This window comes from Fukomys damarensis, unplaced genomic scaffold, assembly GCF_012274545.1.
Source record: "Fukomys damarensis isolate Sample0158 unplaced genomic scaffold, DMR_v1.0_HiC HiC_scaffold_14, whole genome shotgun sequence".
NCBI classification, from domain to species: domain Eukaryota; kingdom Metazoa; phylum Chordata; class Mammalia; order Rodentia; family Bathyergidae; genus Fukomys; species Fukomys damarensis.
In genome coordinates, this window is record NW_022900926.1 from 7,470,548 (window position 1) to 7,479,528 (window position 8,981).

The following is an 8,981-nucleotide window of genomic DNA, read 5'->3' on the forward strand; positions in this document are numbered from 1 at the left end:
GGTTTTGCTCCCAGGGAACACTCTACCAGTTTTGTTCCCAAACCAGGGAGGAGATGCGAGAGTTGCTCCTAGTGTCTGTTCTGTAAAGGATAAAGGAACTGCTCTACAAGTTACAGTGCGCAGATAGCCTCCTACAACAAAGAGGAGTACAGCCCTAAATTTCCATAGTGTTGAACAACATACTTCTTAGAATTTCTCAGAAGGATATCTCCTGGCATTTAATCAGCAAATATAATGAATTTATATCCCATGTACTTTTTCAAGTTGCCAATAAAAATGCTTAGCAGAAAAACCCGAGCCAGATCCGTCCCAGAGGCACAATACTAAACAATTCATTCCCTGGGCTGAGTTTGCACTGCTGATCACGACTCTCAAAGGACAACCTATAACAGGCCTTGGGGGCATCATCCAGCTCACATTTCTCTTTCCTATCAAGGACATCTACAGAATTTGCCAAGTAATGCAAAATCAAGATATGAAGGGCTAGACTCTTTAATGAGTAGCCATCACGTATTCAGCATGCACTGTTCTTTTGTAGTAAGTGCATAAGTTGCTAGTGAGCATAGTGTTCTTCAGAAGTAACACAAAGGTGTTTGCTCCAGAATCTTCCATGGCCTGAGGTAGAATTTGTGCCTATGGAAAGATTTTTGGGAATATTTGATCACCTTCCATATGTTAGCAAGTTTTCCTTTCCCAAAGTTGCCTGTTAATTATTTTACTTTATCTTTCTACATCAGTTCCTAGACTGATGTAGTACCTTGCTCTGTGCTTGGTTGTAGCTAGAGATGATTAATATAGGGCCACCATTTGCAGAGTTTATAGAAGACTCTAACTTTTAACAACTAACAAAAGAGAATAATGATAACTGTCATAATGTACCTATGAATTAATAATGGGAGACCAGAGGTAGTATCTAATTTTTGTGGAGATATTGACCACAGTGAGCTAGAAGAGAATACAGTCAAGTAGGCCAACAACAGGGTACATTTCTTTAGATGGAATTGTGATGTCCAGCATAACAAGTGCTACAAACAGTTAGAAAGAAAGAAAGTGAAAATGCATGTTTGGGAAAGGTGAGAGAATCTATTGTAGCTAAATTACATGGGTAGAACATGCAGTTGTAGTTGTGAAATACCCATAATTGCCTTGCTTGGAAGACAAGAATTTGGCTTCGCCCTGCAATGTGCCATTCCATATTTGTATCATTAAAGAAGGAAGTCAATTAAATTAACCCATGCATCATTCTAATCCTCAAATCAACACATTTAATATATATATATATATATCACATATTATATACATATATATACATATATACACATATATATATCAGTCTCAATTTTTTAGAAATAAGTAAGCCAAGACTTACTGACATGAATGGATTTCACAAATTCATGTAAGTTTTAAAGATAGCTTTTTAAAGAGTTAAAGATACCATATCACAGTGACACAGACACATCCTTGTTTACAGAAGCATGACTCATAATCCCTAAATCTTGAAAGCTGTCTATATGCTCATCAATAGATGAATGGGTAAAGAATATGAGGTATTTGCACACAAGGAAACACTACTCTGCCACAAAGACGATAAACTTAAGTCATTTTTAGGAAGATGGATGAATCTTGAGACTGATGCTAAGTGGAATAAATCAGACATGTAAGCTTAAATATTACATGATTCCTCTTGTACGAGAAACACAAATTATAGATAAAGAGCAATATAAAAGATAGATAATAGGTAGATAATATGTAGAAAGACCTTTGCCAAATGGAAAGGGACCAAGGGATGCAGAGAGGGGGAGGAGAGGAGGTGAAGAGAATGAAAACAGAACCGAGATGTGTTATGTACTTGTACCAACTCCCCACAAAGAATGCAATCGTTACTTACTACAAACATATATTAATAAACAAAATGAAAGAACGCTTCAATGCTCTACTCTGCATAGTATTAATTAGAAAAGAATCAATCCAAAATCTGCTAATTAAAACTGTATTTTGTTTTGGAGAAAGTACCAAGGAAAGCATTGACTGGCAGCAGCAAAATTCATTGCCTCTTGTTTTATCCACCCCAGTACAACCTTTAGTTGGTCAAGATTCAAATATATAACAGTTTTTAATAAAACTCATAAAAACTTCACCCTAAAGCATTCACTTACACAGAGAGAAATTTGGAAAAGGCACATTTCTTTATTTTTTATGTCAAATTATATATTCCAGCATTCGCACATTTATAAAAGAACATTCTCTCCGGAATGGGACAATAACACAAGCTTGCGAAAGCCTTTGAAGAAATAGCAAAGTTCAGAATCAGTGTACCTGGAGAAAAATGATTCTGTATGTATTGGGAAATTTGCCTAGATGCTTGCATAGATAAACCATGGAAGACAAGAACAGAGAAATGGAATGCCTATAACTGCTTCATGTGCATTTGTTTGTAAAGGTATTTGAATGGTTAATGGATGTGAAATAAAGTAGCATGAGCCAGCACTGCATCTTCAGGATTCCTTTCTTTCCACCTTCAAGTGATCCTGACAGCTTCCCAGTACCCACTCATGTCTCCACTTTCCACATTACAGATGGCTGATGTATAAGAAAAGCATAACGAAAGAATGAGGGCTTGTGCTTTTTGAGGCTGGTCATGAAAGATCAGCAACTTCAGTTTTGCTCCTTCGTGATCATTCTGATTGGGCGGAGCCGACTGCCATGTCCTGAAGACATTGAGAAAGCCCACGGAGAGGTTCAGGCATGGAGGATGGAAACCCCCTGCACAACCAGTTTTAATTTGCCCGGCACAGGAATGAGTCTCTGGGGAGACAGACTGCAGCATCCCAGTCAAACCTTCGTGTGACTACAGCCCCAGAGCACATCTCCACAGCATGGTTTTAATTAATTAATTTATTTTTTGTACGGGCATCAAACTCAGGTCCTTGTGCTTTCAAGGCAAGTGACGGAACCCCTGAGCTAAATCCCTCCACAGCACTCTTATGAGCCAGATAAGCTTCCTCTGAGGCCTGAAACACAAACGGTGAGCGAGTAAATGCTTTCCTGTTTGTCTGCTGCTGAGTTTGGGGGTAGTTTGTTGGGCAACAATAAATAACTGGTACAACTTGCCTAGCTTCAGGTTAGAACCTTGCGCAAGGGGACATATTCACTTTGTATTAAATGCTGCCGTCATGCTGAATGAAAGTTTATGTAGAAAATATCAAGTTTATATTTTATGTCGAAGTGTCTCAGGTCAGCCAACAGTCTCCTAACTATTTCAATCTGTTTCTCAATAACAATAATCATGCCACTTACTGAGGTGTTATTGTTTCTTAAAATTTTATTATGGTTCATGTGATGATGGATTTAAAGCAAAAATATTATTCTTATGTTTAGAAAATGTGGTCCCCATTTTCATGTTATTCTAACCATTATATCATGGATATTTCTACACAAGCCTTATAAACAGACACTGAATGCCTTCTCCACTCTTATGGGTCCTTCCTGACTTATAAATTATTTCACCTTTCTTTTTCTTGGGTTAGTCCCAGACCATGGTCTTTATTATATATTAGAAAAATGGGGATGATTTCCCTTGTATTATATCTAGTAGAACATGCGTAATTCTTCTGAAATGGCTCATTACTTTAGAATGGTTCCAAAGAAACCACACACACACACACACACACACACACACACACACACAGCATGCACACACAGGGCTGGGCGGGGTGGTGGTGGTGGTACCTAGCCAGAGCTTAGATTTTGTTTTAGAAACCAACTAAAGCCATCCAAAATAAAAATAAAAATAAAGATTTTCAAATAAAAGTAAAAATTCTGACAGTTCTGAAGGAGCTATTTTAATAATCTATAGTTAAGGCACGAGGATGAGCACAAAGAGAGGTTTGGTGTGGTCCTCACGACGATCTTCCGGTCTCTTCAGGTGCTCCGGTGCGCTAGCGGCCAGGGACAGCGTGGGGAAGGGCTGGGGAGGGGCTGGACCTAGTCGCCCCCAGCACACCCCGGGCTGCACACCGACTTCACTGCGCCCAGAGGCCAGTCCCTGGCTGGTGCTTCTTGGGAGCAGAGCCGTGCTGCAGCCTCAGTGCTGGTGCTTTACTGATCTCTAGTAATGAAACGCCGGGAAAACAGAAAGAAAGATAAACGGCAGGACAGCTGCCTAACGGGGGAAGGTTACGGAGTGTTAAATGGTGCTAGACATTTCTATTCGCTGGTGTTAAATCATGCTGCCTTCTCTAAGTTCCCTCCCCGTGAAAGGTTGATGTACTGCACTGTTGGTCAGCAGGTGATGAAATCTAAGCATGGTGTGTCTGTCTTTCTGGGGGGTAAACGGCCTTGTCGATAGCAACCCCATAATAAACCACAACGAACAGCCCTCACGCAATCCATCGCGCCACTTGTCCCTTATACAGACTCCACAGGCTTTTTCTTTGCAGTCAGCCGTGACTTGTCATGTTGTTGGTTGTCACATCCCAAGAAAAGCCGAGCATTGTGCAGATGTGCAGGGGTATCTCTTAAAGCATTATTTGCTTCATTACTGCCGACTGACTGGAGAAGAGAAAAGCTTTATGTGTTTTTCTTTCCTCCGGTGTTAGGCACGAGGGGAGCCTGCATTATTCCCATAAGCAGCTCAGGGACAAATGCAGTAGAGTTTGCTGCATCAGTGGAAGCGGAGTTCGTGAGTCTCTGAAATACGGCAGGTGCTGTGGGTATCGTGGTACAAGGGACATATACAGTCTCTCCTTGTGTTACAGTTTCAAGGTGGTGGAGGAAACGTATAACTGTTGCGATTGAAAACTTTAGGGTTTCATGTGAGTAAATGACAAGGGGAAAAGCTAGGCTCAGCGATTCCAGCTTCTTAACATCCAGTTGAGTGCTACCTGGTTTTTGTTTGTCTTTACACTGTAATGGTGAGGAGAGGGGTGCCTCTGCCAATCAATACGGTTTACCTCAGACTCTGTAATGGCGAAGAATACCAGCACCTGCCTGGGAAAGCCTATCCAAAGCCAAGCAAGTAGTACGGAGAGCCTTCAGTAACAGTTTTAAGAATGATTCTCAAAAGTGGCTGCACATTTGAATCATATGGGGACATTTAAAAATCTGATGGCGAGGCTACCCCAAAAAGCAGTTAAGAAGAATCTCAGGTGAGTCCCAGACACCACTGTGCTTTAAAACCCCCAGCTGTTTCCAGTGCGCTACCCATGTAAGAACCAGAGTTACAGGCTTTGAAGATTTTCTGAAACTCCCTACAAGGACTGACAGCTGCCAAGTTTGCCCCTGGGAGAGGAAATTGAGGTGCTAGAAGGTTCTCTTTGCCATCCTGTAACTTTGTAACTTCATTTGTAGAAGCCAAGGTATGATTGCATAGCAGAATGCACAAATCTTGATTATGGTGTTCCGCATGCCTGGCAGATTCCATACCACACAGCAACCAAAATGCAGAGCACAGGGCTGCTGTGGCTGTCCCTGGGGCTCCATGCCTTTATTCTCTCCCCCTGATAGGGGCAAAGTTTATTCTGTTTTCAGTCATTAATTAGATTTGGCCATTCTTGCACTTCGTAAAAATGAACTCAAACAGAATACTCTTTCTTTCTGGCTTTATTCCTCATGAGTGTTATGTTTCTGAGATTCTCCACAGAGTTGATGTTATTAGCAGGTTTTCCCCTCTTTATTCTTGAGTGGTATCCCACTGTTTTGAATACACCACTTATGCTCCTGTCAATGCACAGCTGGTTTGTTTTCCGTTTTTGTTCATGTAAATAACCCTTGGTAAACATTTTAATACAAATTTGTGTATTCATAAGCTTTCAATTTATTTTTGGTAAGTAGTCAAGGCTGAAGTTGCTGAGGCCTAGGATAGCTGCATATATAATTTTAAGAAACTACTCATTTTTCACAGTGGTTGTATCATTTTGCAACACATGAGAAAACGCTGCTCTGTGCTGTCTCTAACCTTTGCTGTTGCACATTTTCTTTATTCTTTTAATTTTAGCTATTTTGTGCAGTAGCAGTAATTAAATGTAGTTTTATCTGCAGTTCCCAGATGACTAACAGTCTTGGGCATTTTGGTGTGCACTTACTGGCTATTTGTGCATCTTTTATTGGAGAAGTATCTATCTAAAACTCTTCTCCATTTTATTTTTTAGATAGTGGTAATAAAATGGAGGAGACAGTAGGCTCAAGTTAGATTGAAAGTTGTCTCTCTGTTTTGTGACTCATTGTAGCGACAGACACAGAGAGACAACTTCCACTAGATTTGAAATCCCCAAGAGTCTTAAGCTGGCCAAAGTGGAGCAGAAGCTGAACCCTTCCCAGTGAGGATTATGAAGGAGATGCAGGATGGGGCTCAGGACTCATCAGCTGCTTTTGGACCCTGTACTCTGTCCTTTGTGGCTTCATCTCATCATTGGTTCTTATGTGCTGTGAAGCAGTGCTTGGTGGGAAGCTTCAGAAAGCTTTTTCTAAGTGCACATAAAAATCACTAGATAGATTATTAATATACAGTAGCTATTTTATTGTTTCATTTACTTCACACTGTTAGATATATTTTTGTCACACTCTTAGAAATACTGTGATGAAGTTACCCAGTGAGCTTTCCTAGGTGCCTTGAAAGATTAATTTATAACGAGCTCGAGGTATTTTTAGTTGTGCCTTTTTAAAATCTAGTTTCACAATTTGTTTTCTTGCATCTCCCAAAAATCTCTTATAATTCATATGGAGAGATGGGAGGTGGGGAGAGAAAGAAGAGCTCAGGAATAAATTGACCAATGAGATGAAAGATATATACATTGAAAAATCACAAAACATTGATTAAAAAACTCGACGTAAATTGTTAGAAAAATGCCCTATAGACTTGGGGAGGGCTGTGCAGTTGGACCGGCTGCTGAGACCAAAGCTTCCCTGGGACAGTCTCCGCATGTCACGGGAAGACAGATGCTGCTGCCTTTGATTGGCCTTGGTCCTCACAGCTCCAAAGAGAAGCAAGATCTCAATAAGCTCTATGAGAAGAAGTCCAGATGTTGGCAGATTATGAACCACTTTGACCCCTCAGCACTTAACAACTGCAATTTTTCATCTGTAAAACCAGAACCAGCCAGCACCCCTCCACAGGACTCCATGGCCAATAGCACCATGGTGGTAAAGATACCCGGCTCTCCTGGGACAGAAGGTCATCTTAGCCCTGAAAACAATCAAGATTTGACCAAGAAGAAGGTACAGGACTTAGTAAGAGAAGTGGATCCTAATGAACGGCAGGATGAGGATGTGGAGGAGATGCTGCAGGTTGCTGATGAATTCCCGGAGAATGAGAACGAGATGACAGCAGCCCACCAGCTTACTAGGTGTCACAGGCCCAGCACTCTGTAGGTGAAGGATGTTCGGCTGCACCTGGAGCGCCAGTGGGATGTGTGGACCTGGATTTGGCTCTGAAGAAAACCGGCCCTACAAAAAAGCTTGCAGCACAGAAAAGCATAAGCAGAGAATGGCACTGATCCAGGAAACAACCAATAAATAACACACAGAAAGGTCAGGGTATGGACCTGTCCAATGCATTTGGAGATACTTGAGCTGAAACCTCAACCATCTCATCGTTGGAGTTTTGTTTTTTAATGCTTCACAGAGAAGCATATTTTTTTTTATTAACAGTGCAGCAATATCTATAATGACTGAGAGGATCTGCCAAAAGAATAAAGCCTCCTACCCCAACTTCCAGTCCCTTTTCCCTGTCATCTCAAAGAGGAGCAGTATATCTTCCAGAGAAGATTTTATTTGTGGTTTATTACTGTGATTGAATATGGCATTATGGTCTTACTGGGTGAGACAGTATTAGGATTTGTAGAGGATTTTGTTTCCTCCTCCCTTCCCCCTTTCCCTCTACTTTGTAATGTCAGTGTTTATATGAATATAAATTTGATTTGCTTTTCCAGAATAAAGAAGTTATTAATTGAAAGACAAAAAGAGAGAAAAACATCCTATATTCATGGATTAGAAGAATTATATTGATAAAATATGCTTACTATTCAAAGTTGTCTATGGATTCAATACAATTTCTATCAACGCTCCAAAATGATTTCCCACAGAAATAGAAAAATATCCTAAAATACCTATGGTACCACAAAAACCCTTTAATAACCAAAATACTCTCAAGTAAAAGGGACAAAGCTGGAGGCATAATTCTAACTGACTTCAAAATATATTACAAAACTATAGTAATCAAACAGCATGGTAGTGGTAAAAAAAGACATGAACTACTGGCACAAAATAGAGCAATCAGAAACAAATTCACAATTTATAGTCAATTGATTTTTGATAAAGATGTCAAGAGCACATTAAATAAGTATTAAAGGAACAGACAGATGTCCGTAGACTAAAAAAATAAAAAAAGAAATTAGACCTTAGTTTCATACCATACTTAAACATTAATTTAAGATAGATTCAAAACTTCAGTGTAATCTTGAAATTGTAAAACTGCTAAAAGAAAAGAGGAGAAAAGATCTGTGATATTGGTTTGGCCAATAATTTTTTTTAACCCAAAGGCACAGACAACAGGAGCAAAAATCAGACAAATTAAAAAGCTTATGCACAAAGAATCAGTCATCAGAGTCAGTTCGGCCTACTCAGCAGGAAAAGTTATCTATAAACCATGTACCAATAAAGGGTTAAAATACAGAACATATAAAACTAAACCAATAGCAGCCAGAGATGACTGGCTAGAAACTGTGGAACACTGACTATCTAAATTATTATGCAATTCTTTTACCTTTTTCTGGATTAGGTAACTATCATTTCATTTGTTATTGGTCAATGACAACAATTCTCTTTTGGTAGAACAAAAGACAACAGATACTACTGTGAATAATGTGAGAATAGATCAGTAATAACTGACATTTTTACCTTTGGTTTCTGTCTTTAAGGGTGTAAATAAAGCCAACCCAGGCAAGAAATAGGATCTTTGGTATTTTGGCAACAGAAGACAGATT

At 39.7% G+C, this 8,981-nt stretch overlaps 1 pseudogene; it reads left to right on the top strand.

Annotated features, from left to right (window-relative positions):
* The first annotated feature begins 6,869 nt into the window (after positions 1-6,869).
* LOC104863367 lies at positions 6,870-7,861 on the top strand (annotated as a pseudogene).
* Positions 7,862-8,981: the final 1,120 nt, after the last annotated feature.